We start from the raw sequence: 22,706 nt of genomic DNA, 5'->3' as shown, positions 1-22,706 counted from the left end.
GAGAGAGACATTTCTCTACACATACTTTTTCCTTGATCAGGAGAAAATTAAAAATAACTGCTATTTGATAGACTATCAGATAAACTGACAGTCTAAGGCTTAAGGGGGAAATACAAACATTTCATATTTTAAAAATACATAATTTTAGAGGCATGGCGAGAAAAGTAAAACAAAGTTTTCGGTGTATTTGTCTGACTGTGGAAGCTTTGGAACTGTGAAATATTATGCATTTTTGGACTGGACATATTTTAGTCAGTATGCTGGCTGTGAGATCCCTGGGCCGACAACAGGGTCTGGCACGGTCACTGGTGGCCAGTTGGTGCACAATGTCCAGTCCATGAATACACACTGGGCCACATTATGCTTACCAAACTCTTGGACTATTATAATTTTTTAACCGGGCATGAAGTCTCATATTGTGTATTGATAATTTGCAATTATTAATGCTCATAATTCTTTTAAGAATTTAGAGCAGTTTTTTTGTAACAGATTTTTAAGACACTGAAGTGAAGGATTTATATTTATTAAGGCCATCTTGCAAAATTCAACCAAATGCCTGCTACTGCTGCTCCGAATTATCGCCCGCATTGTATGACTTGAACTTATTTCCTACTCACTTTTGTGGTCTTACCAAGGCACTTATCCCCCTGCTCTGTTCCCTATCTTTTGTGATCTGGGATTGCTTTTAGAGATACTTCATATACAGTTTTGATGATGTATGGGACACACAGTATCATTTTCCAGAGTATTTTTGCCTATATACTCTGTGCTTTAGGTAAAATACAGACACAGCAAACAAAGGAATTTAGTTTTAAGTGAATTTGGATATATCTAAGAAGATGTGTGAAAGGTGCCCTCTGATAGCTTGAAGTTTGCCCCAAGCCAAAAAATTAAATAATTTTTTTTGCTATGCTTTTGTCTAGTAAATAGAAAAGAAGAACTCGGGGAGAGCTAGCAGTTACAGAGGATGAGATGAGTCTGTCAGTTAGGACAGACTTCAGGAGTAAGACTGTATTGGAGGAGAATGCAAGAGATCAGGGGGAAAATTTTCCGCTAAAGCTCTACAAAGGTGAAGTGACAGTGGAATCAAATCTAATTTAGGTTCCATGGGCAGTGTAGTAGGTAAGGTGAAATTTGAGGATTGTTGAAATTTTACTTTGGAAAACTCCTTTGGAAGAATCCACATTGAAGGCAAACCATATCTCTCTTCTATTCCACACAGACAGTTTGCCCTCTGGCATTGCATAAAGCAGCCCTGTTGAGCACCAGATTATATAGTTGTGTTTTAAGGTCTGCATTGGATAAAAAAATATGTGTCTGTGTGTCAATGAATTTATTGAATACAACACAGTCTCACTCAACTGGAGAGGTATTCTGTGGATGAAAGACAGGAACTGAGATTGCCCTTGCGTAGAAGATTCCCATGTTCACTCAGAGTAAATGCTTATGGAGAGAATTGGAATGGTGAATGGATTCCTGCCCACTATTTAAACAATTTCCTATTTCTCTCTCTGTCATATGGTTAAATTTTCATAAGTTAAATGCTTATATAATGCAAATGTGCTATTTTTGTGGTCAGCTGGCAATAGCCAGCATCCCCTAGTTCCTCATACTAGGAGGAATTTTCTTGATGGATTTAGCACTGGAAATAAAAATATCCACTGGTAAAGATTTCTCTCTTCAAGATGGATTACACCTATAGAAATAGGCTAGACTTGTTCTCACAAAACCTTATTCAATGTAACTTTGAAACATACAAAACTGTTGAAACCTTTGATTCCTTAATAAATATCAATCTGAAGGTAGAGGATTGAAGGGTACTTATTTGTCAAAAATCTGTTGATATTTGCAAAGCGTAAGATACCATCTGGTCCTGGTGAGTCATTGTATAGCAAAGAACACATGTTGTAGACCTTTATAGGGCTTCCACTTGAATTTGGCCTTGCTGTTTCTCTTAGATTTTATAGCTCTTAAATTTGACCTCATCACATATCCTTTAAGACCTTTGGGAGTGGACTCCTATCAGTGGGGGCTTCAACTGAAAGGACGAAATCATCTCTCCTTTCTAGTGCCACAACTCTTGTGTTCAGTGTCAAGGAGAGTAGCCTTATGTTCTCAAATTTTTGCTGCTCTCTCTATATAAGATTTACAGATAGATATAAGATTTTTTATTAAATCTTCAAGTTCATATCCTGAAACTAGTCATTTGAGCCAAAGGAGAATTTGGAATTAGCTATAGAAAATATCCAAAAATGAAGTAGGCTTAAAAACTGTCATTCAACCTTGCCTTTTCTATAGTCTATGAAGCTATATCAGGAAGCAATATAAGAATGTATTTCAACGAGGCAGGGACAGCTCTTTTGTTTTAGGTCATACATTTTTTTTGCTTGGTCCAAATATGTTTTATTGAAGCCTTTGAAAACAAAATCTCTTATACTGAAATGAATTCTTCACATTTTACCATTCCTTCCTTCTCCAGGTTCATTATTTCTTGTGCCATTGTGCCTCTAATAAAGCAAACATAAAACATTGATGTGTAAAATATTGGAATAGAATTTAAGTATTCCATTTTATTGCTGTTGTTTATCATAATTTCTGTCACATTATAATAAATATTTTCATATTTATCTTCACTGAGTCTTCTTTCATATGCTAACATATTTATTTAAAATGTCATAGCATTTCCCCCAAGGGTGGTCCCATAATCTTCCCCAAACAATGACTTGTTGCAATGACAAGGAACCTCTTTAATGGTAAAGAAGGTGCTCAAGAGGTCTTGATGAAACATTTGACAAATATTAGCCCTTAGAAATGAACACAAGCTTAAACATCCAATTTAATTGAACAAATATTTATTGAGTAAGTATTATGTGTCAGGTACTGAATCATATTGCCCAACAGAAAAATCTATTAGTAAAATAAATAGAACTTTAAAGGGAGAAAAGCATTTGCTGTCTTCTGTGAACCCAGCAGCATGGGAAAGAAGGATTTGATGTTTCAGTATTATTTTGCAAACAAAAGACAAATACCTTTATTACAAAATCCTAGGTGAAAATGGACTTCATGAAAGCTTCTTGAATTTCACACACTATCCTTTGTTCTGAAAACAACTGACTGCAATCAGGTATGGTTTGAACTTTTTAAAGGGAATGGACTCAGATCTCCCTTTTCTTTATTTAACTGAAAGCTACTTTGATCCAATGATTAAATCTATGTGCTAATGCCTTACTACAACCACAAAGTTTCTGAACAGTAGAGTGTATGTTTTGGGTTAAAAGACCTATTATACTTATTTGAAATATGAGAAATATTTTGTTATTTAAAAGACTATTAATATAATTTTATATTGCAAAATATTTGTAAACAAGAGTCTTATAGTAGAATGTACCTGGGAGAAAGTTAGGCTTACTTAGCTCATTGAACAGTATGACAGATGGACAAACTGACATAGATGCTCAAAGGAGAGGCTGGAAGGCTGAAAGGAGAGGGTAGTTGGTAGACAATCAAGTATATTTTGAAAAACACTGATTTTTTAGACTTTGATATTGTCTTTGGGGGAATTAATGTATCTTTTTATAAATTTTATAATCTTCTCAAGTGTGCCTGAAGAATATATTCCACACCTCTTTCCCCAGTCTGTTTCTGTCTATACTGGGATTTTCGTAATATAACACCCTTAAATAGAGAACAGTTGCATCTAATCCTATTTAAAATGGTTGCTAAGGGACTATTCATAGGAGCTTAGAAATGACTCAAGATCTCCCTTTAAGGAGTAAAGGAGAAAAATCAAAGAAAAGAAAATATATAGAAAGAATTTTGCCATACGGGTTTGTGTCATGTGGTTTCTGGTATTTAGGATGTACGAATCCTTTCCCAGTTTGTGAAGTTCTGGGACCATTGAGCCCTGAACCTTCTCCTAGCATGCTGGTCTCCTGTATTCCTGAAGACTCCCATGGGAAAATAGGTTTACACAGCTGAGTTTGGGGTGAGAGGGATACTTTCTTTCTCTACAACTCAGGTGTGGTAGAAAATGATGACTAAAGTTTTGATCCATGTCTCTGCTAACCAACTCCTTCAGAAGAGGAGGTAAGGGCAGTTGCTGGGTGAAGTGGGGGATAAAACTAGCTGGGCAACTGTGCTCAGTTCTTTCATGCCCATTTCAGAAAACATAGAGGCCTGTTTCATGGTGCTCTGTTTTTTGTTGCTGTTGTTGTTTCAGGATGAATGTGTAATATATTTTTTCTTCATTTGTGACAGTGATTTTTAGATTACTTTGTGACTAGGAAAATGAACTCTAGGGCTTGCCATAGACCAGGTGATGTATATGTCTACTATAAACATTGCCTTTCTATTTTTGCCAGTTGCAAATATTCAGGAGTTTATTAGAAGGAACTTTGAATGCCAAATCAGAAATTTCTTCTGACATACAGAAAGGTAGAGATCTCTTTGCCCACAAAACATTTAAGAATGGAAATGAGGGCCTTTTAAAAATCAAAACTTGGCCAGAGATTATACAGCAAAGAACATAGTGGAAAAACTTCTAATCCTAAGTAAAGAAGTTAGGGTACATTAGTTCTCAAAGCTATGGTGAGATTAAATATGAAACTTTAATAACAAAGGTGTAAATTTATCCTTAGACGTTTGTATTTAAAATAAGGGCTAAATACCTTTGTTTATATACCACTGGTAGTTAATACTTACTGATTATAAAATACAGAGTTCTTGTTCTATAAAGCTACCAAAATCAGGTGGGAAATTGTTAGAGTCTCCATCTCATTTTGTTAGGCAGCTTTGAGATCTAAGGCACCATAATTCATTATTTGCTCTATAGGGTCCAAACCTACCTCGCTGATTGTTAGCCTCTCAGATCTAAACAAATCAAAAATTAGAAAACATAAAACATGCTAGAAATTTAGGGCCTCTGTCGCTGCATTTAGGTTGTTTGAGGGTCAGGGTCATCCTAAGTTGATCACCTTTGTGCTTCTTGCAGCACTATAAAAGTACCTTAAATACAGTGGCCACAAAAAATATTTGTTGACCAAGTGAATTTAACTATATAAGAATTTATACTACTTTGATTTAATCCTGTTCAAACAACTTGATTTTAATAATGATAATACCAATTGCCACCAGGCATAATATTGTTAAATTATGCATACAAACCCAAGGCTTCCTTTTCTTATATATGGGAATCATTCAGTGTTTTCCTATTAATTTAAACCTCTATCCACCTATACATTTACATTGACAACTTTTTTTATTTGTAAGATATCCTAACTAATGTTAGGATAACATTAAAATCTGCACACATATTTTTTTTTTCCTTTCCAGGTCTTTTTTATGTTTCCCCAATCCTGTCACATATGTTTCTCATCTTTGCCTCCACTTTCTCTCCAACTATGGCCAGGCTGCTCCAGAAAAAAATCAGTCTAGTGACATATGAGGTAATCTGCCTTTCTTTAAACAACAATACTGAATGTAAAAGGCCAGCATCATGGATATGTTTGCTCTGTCCAGGCTATTTTCCAGGTGTCCACATGCCTTTTTTTTTTTTGAACACCTAAGTGTCTCTCTCACTCAAGAATATCCACTATCGTTTGTCCTACAGAGGCTGTTTCTTCTCCCTCATGTATTAGAAACAGGGTGTAGTTACTGAGAATGTCAGAGCTTGGGCAAGTTACTTAACCTCTCTGTGTTTTAATTTCCTTTTGTTAGAGGATTGTTTGGAGGATTAAATCAATTAATATTTATAAAGCACTTAAAAGAGGGGTGAGCACATAGTAAACATTATCAAATTACTTTATAAATTAAATAAAAATAAATGTGGAGAAAAATTAGTGTTGAGAAAAACTGTGGTATTTGAGAATTAGAGTAAGGATTCCTCACTTCCAATACAAAGTTTGGATTCCTGTGAATTAGTGTTTGGTGAGGCTGGAATGAGTACTAGGGAGAGCTTTTCAAACTGATAGATCAAGTAATTTCCAGTAAAAACCAGCTAGAATAACTAGCATTCAAAAAATCATTTCATGGATTGGTGTGTTTGAGGGAGACTTTATAAACTGTTTCCAGTGTTAAAGAGCATTTTACCTTAGATGAACCCATTGCCCGGCTGAGCAATAATGAAATTTGACTTTTCCATGTTCTTTCTAAATTTTTTTTTAATGTTTATTTATTTTTGAGAGAGAGTGCAAGCTGGGGAGGAGCGGGGGGGAGGGGGAGGGGCAGAGAGAGAGGGAGACACAGAATCCGAAGCAGAGCCCCAGGCTCTGAGCTATGTGGGGCTGGAACCAAGGAGCTGTGAGATCATGACCTGAGCTGAAGTTGGATGCTTAACCGACTGAGCCACCCAGGCTCCCCTTCCATGTTTTTTCTAAAAATTCACTGTCTGATCTTCTTCCAGTGGTTAATGAGTTACCTGTACCAATTGGTATTTGTTTTTGTAAGAATTCATCCTATATTTGAATAATCATAAGCTGATTTTTAAATTAACCTTATAAAATTATTATGGTTTAGATATCTGAGCATATTATTAATTTGCTATTCTGCAATTCATTTATGAAGAACCAGGATTACATTTAAAAAATGTCTTGAAAATCCAAAATGGATGTTGCTTAGTTAGCAAATTGTATCTCAAAGACTTTATTCATAGGCAAACCCTTTGTGGTCTCACACTGAGCATGTTTGTTCTAACTTGTTTAGGTCATGATTTGATTAATCAGTTAAGTTAATTAGTCATTTATTGCCAATTAGGAGAGGAAGGAGAACAACTGGAGGCAGATATTCACTTACTTATTCACTCAGTACTTATTTACCAAATGCCTACAGTTCAGGGAATATTACAATACAGTGACAACCAGACAAAGTTCCTACCCTCATGGAGCTTATATTCTAGTGAAGCAAATGCATGATCTGATGGAATTGGAGTCACTTATATTCCAGTGGTTGAGTAAAGATCTGCTACTTACTATGTGACCATGCCAAGTTTTTAAAACTCTCTGTACTTCTATTTCTCTATATGTGTAGTGAGAATAATAAAATTACTTACTTCATAGGATTGTTTTGAAGATTAAATGAGTTAGTATATGAACTGTGCTTAAAATAATGCCTGGCATACTGTATCAAGTAAGGATATAAATTGGAGGAAGGTAGGGTAAAGGAGACTATTCAGCAGTCTATTGTAGGCATTCAGGTAAGAGATGCTTATAGCTTAAACTAGAGTAGTAGTAAAGAGGGGTTGATGAATAGAGATTGAGTGCAAGATATATACCAAAGGTTGATAAGAGTTTCTTTGATTTGAGTGGGTGTGAATAAAATAAAGGAGTCAAGAATGATGCCAGTTTTGTGCCTGAGCACCCAAATGATCAAGGTCCCATTTACTGAGATGGTGTACATTTGGAGAAGAAGTCTAATTGGACCAAGAGTTCGGTTTGGAACATGATAACATTGAGATGCTGATTAGATATACAGCTGAAAATACCCAATAGGTAGTTGAATATTCAAGTTTGGAGTGTACGAATGCATTCGGGCTGGGACTACAAATTTGGAGTGTTCAGATTATAGATCTTTTGGCAAGCCATGGAGCTTGGGTTTGATTATCAGGACTAGGGGTAGACAGAGAAGAGAAGAGGTTTGAAGATTGAGCTATAGGATAGCTAATTTTTAGATGTAGACAAGAGGAAGTGGAGCCAGTAAAGGAGACAGAAAAGAGGTGACAAATGATATAGGAAGAAGACTAGAAAAGTGTGGAATCATAGAAGCCAAGTGAAGAAACAGTTTTAAGAAGGGGAGAGTGAAAAAGTCTCTGAATATTCCTCTGAATATTTCTGAGGAACAGACTAACAGTGAGGGTTGAGAGTTGCCCATTGGATTTGACAATGTGAAGATCACTAGTACCCTTGTCAAGAGCAGGCACCTTGGAATAGTTAAAACACCAAAACATAATTTGTTGAGTGGATTCAAGACAGAATAGGAAACTGCAAAGATGGATAACTCCTTTGAAGAATTTTGATATACAAGTGGCAGAGAAATAGGGTGTTATTTGGAAAGGATGTGGGGTTAAGTTTCTCTTTTTTAAAGGGAGTTACTATCACAAGTCTGTGTGTTATTAAGAATGAGCCAAACAAGAGTTTAAAAGAAAAACTTTAGTGGTGTAAAGGAGAGAAGGGATAATTATAGGATTAAAGTCCTTGAATAGGTAAGAAAGGATGAACATGAGCAGAAAGGAGGAGGAGGAGGAGTCTGTAAATATGAGCAAGGACAGTTTACCTATTATAACTGAGAAGAGATGTATTAAAAGGGCACAGACCCAGAAAGTGGTAGATGTGAAAGTTAGGGGGAAATGTGGAAATTCTCTTTTGCTCACATCCCATCTCAGAGACACAGTGATCAGCTGGGAGCAATGAGAAGGTAGGAGATGCTAGAGGAGAAAGAAAATGCAAAACAGTGGCTTCAGAGGGCAGGTGAATAAATTTGCCAGAAAAATGTAGAGAGTTGCCAGCAATACTGAGGACTTATTTGAGGTTTGAGATCATAAGTTTAATGTGAATTCAGTTACTAGGGTATGTGGTTTTTTTCTCCAGCCATGGTCAGCTGTTTTTAAACAAGGGGTGAATGGGAAGTTAGATTTAACCAGGGTTAGAGTTTCTCCAAGTGTCTATGAACACTCAATAGAAGGGCAGATGCTGATGGTGTATTTCACACTGTGATAATAGTGAATCATGGTTCATGAAATCTATGTGGATAAGGGGATAGAGTCAATGAATTGTAGGTATTTCTGGGCTAAAGAATTGTGAATAAGGGTTTCTAGAGTGAGTGAATGAGTAGAAGAGAAAGTAATGTTGAGAGAGTGGAATGTTTAAAGTTGAGAACTGATAATAGCAGGGTCCAACATGTGACCATGGCATTGGGTAACTGAGTTGTGTCAGTGAGCCAGATCACTGGAGAAGAGAAGTCAATCACCTGAGTCCAGTGGTTGGATGAAGCATCTACATGCGCACTGAAATTGCTGACTGATGTTTTAGTCTGTTTGAGCTGCAGTAATAAAGTCTGCATAGGCTGGGTGGCTTATAAACAACAAATTTATTTTTCACAATTCAGAAGGCTGGATGCCTGAGCTCAGAGTGTCAGTACAGTCTGATTCTGGTGAGAGCCCTCTTCCAGGTTGCAGACTGCCATCTTTTTGCTCCTTCTTCAAATGGAAGAAGGGACAAAAGAGCTCTCTGGGGTCCCTTTTATAAAGGCATGTGCTCCACCCTAATGACCTAATTACCTTCCAAGGTGTCACCCCCTAATACCGTCACATGGGGGGTTAGGATTTCAGTATATGAATTTGGGGAAAGGCACAAACATACAGTCCATTGCAACTGCTGACAGAAACAGTGGTAAAGAGAAGGAGAGTAAGTCACTGCAAAAATCTTTAGTGCCTGGGGGGTTGTCTCCAGGAAGCAAGAAAGCAGATTGGTAGTTATATAGATTCATGGCATTGCTAACTTTTTAAAAACTTTTCTAGGGAGGAGAGAGTTTAGCACCTGTGATATTCAGGTACCTCAGGAGATCAAAAGATTCATCAGGTAAGACATCTTAAAAAGTTTGAAGTCATTTTGTAGAGGAGATAAGAAAACTGCATGAGTAATTTAAAATCAAGGTAATATGTGATACAAGAAACAATAGAGGTATAGCTCAGTCACAAAGGAGATTTAGCAGAAGAGTCTACTTTGAGATGGCAGAATCCAGGGGGAGCTTTTTGTAAGAGGTGTCTTTTGGGTAGATTTGAAGGCTGGCAAGGATTTGAGCACAGAGATAGGAAAGAGGGATCTTCACACATAGGGAAGAATGTAAGCAAAGGCATGGAAATAAGGAATTACAGGCAAGCAGCAAGTAGTTCATTTGTGCTTCCAGGATGCATAAAGACGATGAAAAAAGGAGAACTGGGTAGTATGATTGGGGCCAGATAAAGCAAATCTAATTCCAAACAAGGACTTTTTTGTTCCATAAGCAGCAAGGAGTGGAGTATGACTTAAAGGCACACTGAAATCGTTGAGCAAAAGAATGACATGGTTCAGTGTGGGCTTCAGGAAGAGAAATTATGCATCTAAATCTCCAATTGATAGAGGAGGAAGACTCTAGGAAAAAGAGACAAGTTAATAGCACAGTCAGGGAGTAATTTATATTTGCTTTATAACTTACAAACACTGACTGTGGTTGGTACTCGTACTAATAGTGGCATTGGAAAAGGATTGGTGAGGACAAATTAATAAAATATAATAGAGATTCAGTCAATAAATGTTGACAACATTTGGATGTAGTATTGAGAAGAGGAGAAAGGAAAGCCAAAAAAATGACAAGGTTTTGACGTTAGCTGATATGAAGGAACATGATATCATAAATAAAGGACAAAGGAAGAAAAGAACCAAGCATGAGTGTGAAGATTATCAGTTCAGTTTTGGCATATTGAGTTGACATCCCCCTAGCATCCAAATATAGTTATTTAGCAGGTAGTTTGAAGCTTAAGACTGGCACTTGGTAGTCATCAGTGTATTGCTGTTGGTGGAAGTCATGAGACTGGGTAAGAATGCTGAAGAAAGGGTAAATGTAAGAGAGAAGTAGGTGGTATCAATGATAGGTCATTGTGGCACATTTTTATTATGGGGAAAGAATGAGAGGAAATAGCCAGAGTTTGAGGCAGATAAGGGGTAGTGAGGTCAGTTCAGCTACAGAGCAAGTCTGTCAGACTGTAATGCCACTGAATCCAAGAAAAAAAAGGGATTAAAAAAAAAAAAAGAATGAAGGAGCTACTTAATTATATCAAAGGATCCAGAGGGGTTAAGAACAAGAACTGAAATATACTGTTAGCTTTTGTAACTAAGAAATCACAATTGATGAATGATAGCAAAACATCAATGACAGTAACAACCACCACTACAGCTTCAACCTTGACTATGATCAATACAACGCACTATTTTACCACCAGGAGAAAAAACAGACAGTAAAAACACCATAAACATGAGAATGTGCTCAAATTTATAGCTGACTGGGTCCAGTTACTATGAGATTCAAAGAGCACAACTTATTTCAGCAAGCTCTGAAAGAATTAGGAAATTATTATATAATTGATGTTTATAGTATTAAAACATGTTTTAAGAAAAGATCACATTAAAAATAGTCATGTACCAATGTTAATTTTTTTGTATAATATTTTGTGTATAATGAAAAATTAAGAGAGACTGAGCAAAGGTTAATGGAATTTCTCCTTGCTATCTTTGTAACTTTTCTGTAAATCTAAAATTGCCCCAGATTAAAAATTTTAGTTTAAAGGTGCCTCTGTGACTCAGTTGGTTGAGCTTCTGACTCTTGATTTTGGCTCAGGTCATGATTCCAGGGTCATGGAATTGAGCCCCGTATTGGGCTCTGTGCTGAATATGGAGGCTGCTTAAGATTCTCTCTCTCCCTCTGCCTCTCTCCCCTGCTTATGCTCTCTCTCCCTAAAATTAAAAAATTAAAATAAAAATTAAAAAATTAAAATAAAAATTAAAAAATTAAAAAAACATTTCTTTTTAAATTAAAAAAAAAAGTTTATTTACAAAAATGTGACCCAACAAATCCAGTGGTATATATGTAAATTTTCAACCCAAATAGCTAAATAAATAAACTTCTGGTGCTCATATAGGTAAATTTTAATTAATGAAAATTTTATAAGAACTAACTCATTCCACTGGTGTTTTTATACAAATTACGGTCCGGAGATGACAACTGGTGTTGTTGAGACAAATTACTGTTTAGAGACTAAAGAGTGATACTGAATAAAATATCCTTCAAGTCACTTATTTTTTTAGTTGAGTTTTAGATCTATAGGCTAAATAGGCTATAGGCTCCAAATGAACCTATTTTCACAATGAAATTGACTTTCATTGAAAGTCAATGAAATTGAAGTTTTGTTTTTGTATTTTCTTTTTTTCATAAAAATAATGAATTTATGTTTTTTTCTTGTTAGAGTACTTAAACCAGAAAACGGCATGTGCTTACTGTTTACAAAGTGTTCCAACTTAAAAAAAAAAGTATTCATTTGCTTTTGCTAGGACATATTTCAGCTTAGTGGGTAATGATTTGCATGTATAATTCACATTAACCAAAAGCAAAGCCATCCTCCTGGAAGCCCTGGATAGAAGGACATCTGTGTAGTCAGGCAGCATGACCTATCTCTGGCCTCAAAGAAGCCACTGAGGTTATTAAAAAAAAAAACATTCTAGGGGCACCTGGGTGGCGCAGTCGGTTAAGCGTCCGACTTCAGCCAGGTCACGATCTCGCGGTCCGTGAGTTAGAGCCCCGCGTCAGGCTCTGGGCTGATGGCTCGGAGCCTGGAGCCTGTTTCCGATTCTGTGTCTCCCTCTTTCTCTGCCCCTCCCCCGTTCATGCTCTGTCTCTCTCTGTCCCAAAAATAAATAAAAAACGTTGAAAAAAAATTAAAAAAAAAATTCTAGTCTTGAATACATTCCATTCTTCAGCCAGTTTCTTGTCAAAGGGTAGTTAAAGTTTCAAACTCCAACTTTCTAATACAGTGTATTAAACTTTCCAGATAATTTCAACCACCTTTATGCCTCTCTTTGTGGTATGACTTGTGCTGAGCATAGTGATTTACAAATGTGGACTCTACACTTTGGGCTCTTGTAGAGTCACATTCATTTACTTGCATTGTGGTCATATAAAAGGTTTGCCTACTATATTAGCAAGTATGGAAGCCAAAATTGCCTATGAAAAAGGGATAGCAAATTATTGAAAGCTTTTTTCTTATGCAAGTATTGAATTATTCAAATTCTAAAATTTACTTGCATATTACACTGTTGGTAGTGGGAACCACAAATATGAAACTAATCATTTTATACCAATGACAAAAAAGGAACCAGTTTTGGTCTGTGCTTTGCAAATGCAGTTGAAGAAAATATCTACCACATCTTGTGGTATTTCCTTTATGAGAATCCCTAGTGATAACTCTTCTTTGGTTTCTTTTCCACTACTTACTACAAGCACTTGTTTTGTTTGTTATTTAATGGATATTTCAAATTTTTGTTTTGGCTACTAGGAAAATCAGAATAAAACTTGTATCTTACCTTTAACCACTGTGTTGGACCTAAGAGCATACATTATGTATACTTACTCATTTCAACCTGTTTTCTTACCCTTATTGTCACTTTGTTCTAATATTTTCTCTCCTTCTCTCTCTCTCTCTCTCTCTCTCTCATACATACACATATGCACATTTATGCATTTCAAAGAAATGCATTTCATTGAAAGAATTTTTCAAATTCTTTTTTTAATTGTGATAAAATATATATAACTTAATCTTTATCATTTTAATTCTTTGTAAGTATACAACTCAATGGCATGACATATATTCACAGTGTTGTGTAATTTTCACCACTATCCATAGCCAACTCTTTTTATTCATCCCTAACAAAAACTCTGTGTCCATTAAATAATTCCCCCTTCCTCCTCCTCTCATTCCCTGGAAACTTCTATTTTTTGTGCCTATGAATGTACCTATTTAGATATCTATTCTTGTAAGTAGAATCATACATTATTTATACTTTTGTGTCAGGCTTATTTGACTAACAGTGTTTTAAGGTTCATCCATGTAGTGTATATCAAAATTCCATTTTTTTAAATAGCTGAATAATATTCCCTCAAATCCTTTATGAAAAAAAGTCAAAGTTTAAAGAAGGAGGAAGAGGGGGAAGATGGAGAATTAAATACAATAAAATATGGGAATATGCCCAGAATGTAGTAAGTACTCCACAAAAATAAAAACATGAAAAAAATATTGATGTTACTTTGCTAGAAACTAAGAGCTACTCCTGGGATAAACTGTGAGATAAATGAAATTAATATTTAAGACTTTTCTCCTTCTACTCTCGGGGCCTCTCTTTCTCCCATAAACATGTGAGAGTGGGGGAGGGGCAGAGAGTGAGGGGGAGAGGGAGAATCCTAAGCAGGCTCCACAGTGTCAGTGCAGAGTCCAACATAGGGCTTGAACTCACAAACTGCGAGATCATGACCTGAGCTGAAATCAAGAGTCAGATGCTTAACCAATTGAGCCACCCAGCTACCCCTGCTTCTTATTTTTAGATATTAAATTTCCTCCTTTTGAAGGATGTTCTGTAACAGAGCTCCTCTATGAAAGGAACTGTGCCGTCTTGACATGTGGAATGTCTGGAACCTAATAGGTACTTAATGAACACTCCTGAGTGCATGCATCAAGGCAAAAAATCGTAATATACAGTATGTTTTTACAATGCTAATGGGTTAATTGGGAATAATTTGGGAAGATTACTTATTCCACTTTTGAGGTTTCTCTGTTATCTTTCATTTGGGATTATAACACCTTTAAACAATTGGATTTGTAGATTTGGACAGCTAATTATCTATCCCTCTGCTTGACCTTATCCATTCCTTGCCTTGTGTCTCTAGCTGTGATGTAGTGAAATTAATGTGATAATATGTAGTTTAGAGCTCCATTTATTATTTATAAGATGGAGATAATAAGACATACAAGAGTTTTTATGAGAAAAGAAATTGGGAAAGGGTCAGGCATCTGATAAATTAAATGTTATTTTCCTTATCTTTTGTTTGAATTGGGAATTGTCAAAAGGCTGTGAAGCAAGAAGTATAAATAAAATTGATAAAAGTGATTTAATAGGCAATTGGTATTCCATTAAGTGGGAATATTTGTTTGATGTGGTGTGTGAAAAATGACTACTTAGATGAAATATTTAATGACAGTGTTGGCTGATACCATGGATTTACAGCATTCTACAACAGAATTTGTGAGTGGTGCAAAGGCACAAGGTAGTCCAGCTATTTAAGATAACTTCAGGGGTGCCTGAGAGGCTCAGTCGGTTAAGTGTTGACTTTTGGTTTTGGCCCAGGTCATGATTTCATGGCTTGTGGGATTGAGCCCTGCGTCAGTCTTGATGCTGACAGCATGGAGCCTGCTTGGGATTCTCTCTCTCTCTCTCTCTCTCTCTCTCTCTCTCTGCCCCTGCCCTGCTTACAAGTGCATGTGCATTCTCTCTCATTCTCTCTCAAAATAAATAAAGCTTTTTTTTTAAAAGATAGCTGCATTTTTATATAGTCTAATTTGAAGAAATGCAGAAAAACTTAGACACCAAAATGAAGTTATAACCTTGTAAAGACACTCAAAACTAAGAATTATTAGTCTGAGTGTTTATAATTTTGGTTAGCTCTGTTGTTGCCTCACCTAATATCTTATTTTATAGATTTCATCTCTGTGGTTTTAAAGCTGTTATTTCTGATATTTCTTTATAGCAACCATAGACCCCATTATATGTTTAATCAGTTAAGTGGAGAATTGGTAAAGTGTTCAATTAATTCAGCCAGTTTAGACATGAATTTGGGATTATTCAAATCAAAATAGATTTCTGCTCTAAGGAACTTTTTCATATATATTGATACAAATGTTTTCTATCTCAGTTTCACATTAATAATGTAGATGTAAATTTAAGGATCCAATATTATCAAGTATGATAGGATATAATGCCCATTAAAAACACAACTGTAGAATCAAATACATAAAGCTAATGCAGTCTTTAGAAGCCCACATTAATCTCTGCTCGGTATTGAACAAACAAACCTGAAACATTTTCTCATGTCCTCAGCAGAATCAAAGACCAAATGTTGCTTGCAGTTAAGGGAATAGTTGATATCTCTCAACATTTATGGAATTCAAAATATAATAGTAGCCCAAACACTTGTACTGGTTCACAGCAGCCTGGTAACTTTTATATTAGTCATGACAAGAATTTTACATAGATACATTGCATGGTATTTATAAAAGCAGTATATTAATGTTAATTAATAGCCATGTAGACCACTGAATATCACAAGCATTATGATGGGTGTATGATACAATGATATGATGAGTAAGGTATTAAATGCATTTCACATATTAGAAAACTGTGTGGCACTCACACACCCAATAAGAGGCAAACCAAGATATATCCTAAATCTGTTTAGATTCAAAGGCAGTGTTCTGTTTAGTTTGCCATATTTCCACTCCAAGATGGCTCCATTCCAAGATGAACTTTGTTTGAACTGATTAGAGATGAAGAAAGAAGGCAGAAGAAATTAAAAAATAAATGAGTGGCAATTAAAAATTTATTTTTCTCATACACTTTTCCTCTATGATGGAGAAACGGGGAGACAACAAGAATATCCTTCAGTCACCTGTATACTGCTTTACCCTTACCTTCAAGCAACCATGTCTTTTAAACTGACAGAGCATAGCTATTTATATATAAACCTAGCAGAGTTGCTCTAACGGATAAAGACATTTGGAGTATTTAGACCTGACTGACTCACAATTTTCTTACTTGTTATTGTGCAATTCTGTGCAATGGTTTGTAAAATTATTACAGCTAACTGCATAACATAATAAACTCAAACAATGTTGAATATGTATTAGTGTATCCTGTGATGAATAAAGAGCCACAGTGAATTAGAATTGAAAGGCTAGTTTTGACTGATTAAAAGGTAGATGTTATTAACTGACTGATGGGGCAAAATTCAGTGAAATTTCTAAGGGCCGGCAGAATGGAGTGTATGACTGTGAACTTTGGGTGTGTGAATGTCCAGTAAGTTTTTTCTTTGATTACATATTAGGGAAATATATTATTCAATAGTATTGAAGGATATGATTTAATTGCCAGAGAAATCTGCACTCTAATATCCTGGTCATATAATACGCAATGGTTATTTCTTATTTTGGGGCTAATGGTGGAATGTCTTGGCATCATTATCACAAAAATTTATATAGTAAAGCAAAAATTAGAGACCAATTTATCACATTTGAAAATTAATAGATTAAATTGGCAGATAAGTAGAATGCATTTATAAATTGCCGTTTGGGCAGTTTTCTTTCTGAAATGATACAGTCCCATATAAAATTCTACACTTGTTTTATGATTGAAGTCATGGAAGATTCTTCATATGCTTCATAAGCTAGCAAGTTAGTATGCACTGTAGAAGTTGTGGAAATCAGAAATCTAAAATTTTCAAGTAAAAGAAGGCATGTTCATTGTTCTTTAAAAAAATGAGCAACATGTGAGTGTACGATGAAAAGAGAAACTCTTTCCTCAATCCTAACTACATTCTGTAGTGTGTGATGATTTTAAACATCGTTCATTGTATGTATAAACAAATTTATAGGTATTTATATATGCATTCATATATACAATTATAACAGAGAACTCATTTCATTCAAACTGCTCTAAAATCTCACCCCCCACCCCCCCGCCCCCAACTTAACTTCTGTATCCTGGTCCTAGACATGTTTTCATTCAGAATGTATAGGATAACATTATTTTTAATGTTATCCACCATTATGCATGTAAAACTGTTTATTTAACCAATACTTTATTTGCTGTTTCTCTTCATTATTTTAAATAATGCTAAAAGAACATCTTTCCAATGTATACCCCCTAAAGTGATTAAATTTGAGTTGATTTCCTCTAACTTTTATTTAATTATTTTATGGAGGGTATGTTAAAATCAATATGGATCACTGAATTACAGAAACTTAGGAAAAAGGACATATGTAAACTAAAACTGCACCCATGAGTAACAATTTATATCTATATATTCTTTATGAACCAATCATTTATACAATAAACCAGCTAACATGCTCCTTTCCTTCATTAAGGCCTTGAACTCCTAGATAGCACTGCTTAGTTCTTCTCTATCTTGGCAACACATTAGATTTTTGAAATCTTGATACCTAGGATGCACCAATTAAATTGGATTCTCTAGGGGTAAGACCCAAGCTTTGTAAGCCTCCAGTTGACCCCAGTGTGCAACCGGTCTTGAAAACCACTGACTCAAAAGAGTAACTTGTTTTGAATGAGACGTTTCCTGGAGAGAAATAGAGAGGACGTAAGAAAAAATTCCAGTAAATCAGTCTCTCCTCAGGAATTTAATATATGTGAAGAACATGTCTGCATAAGGCTAATTTTGTGCAAGAGACTGAAAGTCTCCACTTTCTGGCTTAACTTGGTTAGTGGAGGTAAAGGGAGAAATTGCAGCATCTTGCTGTGCACAAAACTCGTCCTATTACCAGCCGTAATTACTTGTTGTACGTCTTCCTCACAGTTGTTTAGGTTGCATTTTATATTTTCTATTTATTGTCATCACTCTTCAATTTATACTTCTCTCCCCTGGTAGAAGGTACTCTCCTTGAAAGCAGGGCTTCAGGCTGTTTCCATTTAGGGCTGCACCGCTAGATTCAGGTGGAGTGCTGACACAATTGGCACTTGATCACTATTGGCTCCATGAATTAATGACTAGCACTCTGGTATTTCAAAGGAGGGTAAAAGGTAGTCAGAGAATAGAGGTGACTGCCTGGGGAGCAGATTGCTTTTGTTTTCACTCTTTCAAAACTCTTGTATGCCAGATAGAGAACAAGTGTATTTTACTTGAAGAGATATCAGATTGTATTTCACTTAAAAGTGGATTTTTCTGTAAGAAAAATGGTCTGGAGTAAGGTGATTTTACATCATATACAAATGGGAGAAAGTGAGAAAATGACAATAATGAAGAAGATTATTGGGAGGAAAAAAAGACATTTAAAATGGTAGTGAGTACATTCTTTAGGAAGGTAGGAAACTATTACATACTTTCTCAAAAGCTTGTCTTGTGTTTAGGCAAGAAATAATTTGACCAAAATTGGTCCTATCAGAAGAGGAAAGGTTTGGCATGGAATGAAGATGGCATCTAAAGGAAACTGGAAGGGTTAGTTCAGAACTGGAAGGAGGTATTGAAACAAAATTATAAGAAAATATTCTAAAAGTTCAATTGAGACAGTTAAAAACATGAAAGCATGAAAATTATCATGTTTAATATCCAATATTAAAATTAACAGGACAGGCATCCCATGTAAAAGAATAAGAGTGATTTTAATATGCTCCAGGGCTGTAAAACCGTGGTTTGAAATATCTAATTTACTTGTTGGAACAAGAATAGAATGTTTCAGTCTACCTTTGCAAATTTTTATTTCATATTTGAGGAAATTGTGAATACTATCTTAGGGATCAAAGGCATTATACAGATGATGACAAATACTGTCCAATTAAGATGGATTTGATTTTACTACTGTGTAAATTCAGAAACAGGAAAGTCCCAAGAGTATGGGAATAAAGGTGTGAGTACATGAAGATATGGATGTAGAAAAGGAAAGTATTTTCTTTCATGTTTAGAGCCATGATTATCTTCCATAAATCATTTATTCCCTGTATTTATTTCTTATACTTTTATGTCCATACTTATTTTTATAATTTTACTATGACCTTTTCCCCACAAAAACTAGGTCACTTTTATGCAGTTGTTTTTATTCTCCAGTTTATAATTTTTTGTTATAAACATCTTCAGTTGTCCTTGTGTTATCATTGTTTTTCAATCATGATCAATGTTCTATATAGGCCTCACTAAGAATGTCTTTGCTCACAGATAAAGGATCAGCATTTGTAGCTCCAGTGGCCACTTTAAAACAGAATTTTTTCTTTCTTTTGAGTTTTTGTTTAAATTCCACTTAACATACAATGTAACATTAGTTTCAGTTATACAATTTAGTGATTCAACACTTCCATACAACACCTGGTGCTTATCACAAGTGCACTACTTAATCCCTATCACCTATTTAACCCATCCCCCCACCCACTTCCCCTCTGGTAACTATCAGTTCTCTATAGTCAAGAGTCTGTTTCTTGGTTTACCTCCTTCTCTCTTATTTTTTCCCTCTGCTTGTCTGTTTTGTTTCTTAAATTCCACATATGAATGAAATCATATAGTATTTGTCTTTTTCTGACTTATTTTGCTTAGCATAATACTGCTTAGCTCCATCCATGTCATTGCAGATAGCAAGATTTCACTCTTTTTGATGGCTGAGTAATACTCAATTACATATATATATATATATATATATATATATATACACACACACACACACACATATACATATACATACATATATTACATATGTATTACATATGTAATATATTGATATATACATATATATTACATATATTACATACCAATTATATATATATATATATACACACACACACACACACACCCCACATCTTCTTTACCCATTCATTAGTGGATGGACATTTGGCTGTTTCCATAGTTTGGGTATTGTAGATAATGCTGCTATAAACATTGGGGCACATGTATCTCTTTGAATTAGTATTTTTGTATTCTTTGTGTGAATACCTAGTCATGCAATTGCTGGATCATAGTGTAGTTATATTTTCAACTCTTTAAGGAACTTCCATACCGTTTTTCAGAGTGGCTGCACCAATCTGCATTCCCACCAACAGTGTAAGAGAGTTCCCTTTCTCCACATCCTCACCAACAACTGTAAAACAGAACTTAAGGGCAACACTTTGTTAAAAGTAATGATCTCAATAAGAGAAAATAAACTAGATAGACTGTGGAAATGTATGTTATTTATTATTTTATAGTGGTTTCATTTTTAGTAATACTATGTCTTATTTTGTGCCTTTTTAGGGAGAGAAGTAGCATTTTAATAATGTTAAGTGATGGCCTTAAGAAAATTTCTAATTGCTATTTAAAGATATATTTTAAGACTACTTAAATGTGAAATCTTCCATCTCAATTTATTTTAGAATATTTTGCAAATTAAGATAATAAATTTATGATTAACACACAAGAAGATACTGTAATAAAACCTAAATCCAATGAAATTTGGTATGTTCAGTATGATAGTCTTACAGATTTTAGGAGTTATGAACCTTTCATAAAATCAGAACTATATTGCTGGTGTAAAGACCCTAGAGATTAGTCAGTCCATTACCCTGTTTTACAAATGAAAAATTGAGGCCCAACAGGTGGTTACTTAGAGTGCTATGAGCCATGAATAGAATCCAAGCTGCTTTGATTCCTAGGCTTCTATTCTTCTGTGTCATGTTTTACTGATTTTTAAGTGAATCAGGCCCAAATATTTGTCCTCTACAACCTCCCTTTTCATTAGCAAACTCAGAATTTCTTTTTCACCATGAAAATAAAAATTGTCATCCTCCTCCACTTTAAAGCGTGTCTGAAGATGTACAAATGGAAATAATGTTAGCACAGGCTAAACTGCAAGACATCTGGTGTAAGTATTTAGATTATATTAAGGTAAAGGTCAGGATTGGAAAAGTCAGAAGGGATTAAAAGCAAAACCTATGTGAGCGCTGAGACTGGAATCCACTGAAAATATAAATCAAAGATTGGCTACATATTGACCCTTTTTGATTATGAAGCCACTAAAAAGAGAAATAAATACCTGAATAATTAAATTACTTACTGCTGTCACTAATATTTTTGCTTTTGGGAATAGATTTTTTCTTTACTTAGAGTTTGATGTATTTGTATATAAGTCCTGTTCAAAACACCGAACTCAAATACATGGACCCTAAGGAACTTAGTTCTCTCCAGTCAAAACTGGGAATTTCCAAATAATTTCATCAGAAAGTTACTATTTTTACATTTAAAAGGGTCATGTAAGACCTCAGGAGAAATACTTGCTTAATGTTGTATATTTAAATACAGGGCATTTATATCAAAACTCGAATTTACAGATGCTTATGAAATATAAGAAAGAGCAGAAAGGAAGTCTGACAGGAATATTTTAAGAGTTGACCCAAAGGGGTATCTGGGTGGCTCAGTCAGTTAAGAGTCCCACTATGGCTCAGGTCATGATCTCACTGCTTGTGCGTTCGAGCCCCGTGTTGGGATCTGTGCTGACAGCTCAGAGCCTGGAGCCTGCTTCGGGATTCTGTCTCCATCTCTCTCTGCCCCTACCCCACTTGTTCTCTCTCTCTCTCTCTCTCTCTCTCTCTCTCTCTCTTTCTCTTTCTCTCTCAGATATAAATAAAAATTAAAAATTTTTTAAAAAGAAGAATTGACCCAAAGAAACATAACCTTTTTTGCAATGAGTAGGCTCTACCATGTATAAAGAAATTTAAGGATAGCCATTCATAGGCAAATTAGATAATGTATCATCTAATAATAATGATGAATTTATCATTAGTGAGGATTAATGGATATTATTCTAGGATACATATCTTGACATATAAATGTTGTATAACATGCCTGGGACTTTTAAAATAATTTATAGATGGGAAGATCCCTAGGATAAAATTTTATAGAGTACAATTGGGAAGTATGTAATTTGGGGGAATAAATGTGATGCAAGTTACATATTTGGATAAAATTGTGAAAAGATTAGAGGAAGGGAACCTAAATTAAAGGCTCTTTATTGAGCTCCTACTGTTCCTTTTTTTTTCTTAGAAATATCTGTTGAGTACATACATATGTGGCAGGAATTGTACTGTATATGCATTGGAAGATATAACAGTGACCCAAATGGACAATAATCCTTGCCTTACAGAACTTAACATTCAAGTGATACATACTTCTTACTGTCAAAGGTATATCATCAGTGCTTTGAATACTTACAAAGAATGGGGTAATAAGGAGTGAGGTAGAGGATGGAGAGAAAAAGGAATAGAATTGGGAGCGATGAATGCCAAAAAATTGTCAAAAAGAAGTAGACTAAGTTCTGGGGCTATCTCTGTTGTGGAACTTTCTCCAACTCAACTTCCATGTGAAGCATTCTCTCATGTACCATGGTATGTCGG

General features: G+C 35.2%; 1 protein-coding gene across 41 annotated transcripts in view; it reads left to right on the top strand.

The window, feature by feature from the left end:
- The window catches only part of RIMS1 (regulating synaptic membrane exocytosis 1), a 486,916-nt gene that overhangs the window by 22,253 nt on the left and 441,957 nt on the right, over window positions 1–22,706 (top strand). The gene's annotated exons all lie outside the window — the stretch shown is intronic.

The sequence above is a fragment of the Acinonyx jubatus genome, chromosome B2, assembly GCF_027475565.1.
Source record: "Acinonyx jubatus isolate Ajub_Pintada_27869175 chromosome B2, VMU_Ajub_asm_v1.0, whole genome shotgun sequence".
In the NCBI taxonomy this organism is placed as follows: Eukaryota; Metazoa; Chordata; class Mammalia; order Carnivora; family Felidae; genus Acinonyx; species Acinonyx jubatus.
This window is presented reverse-complemented; position numbering and strand designations above follow the sequence as displayed.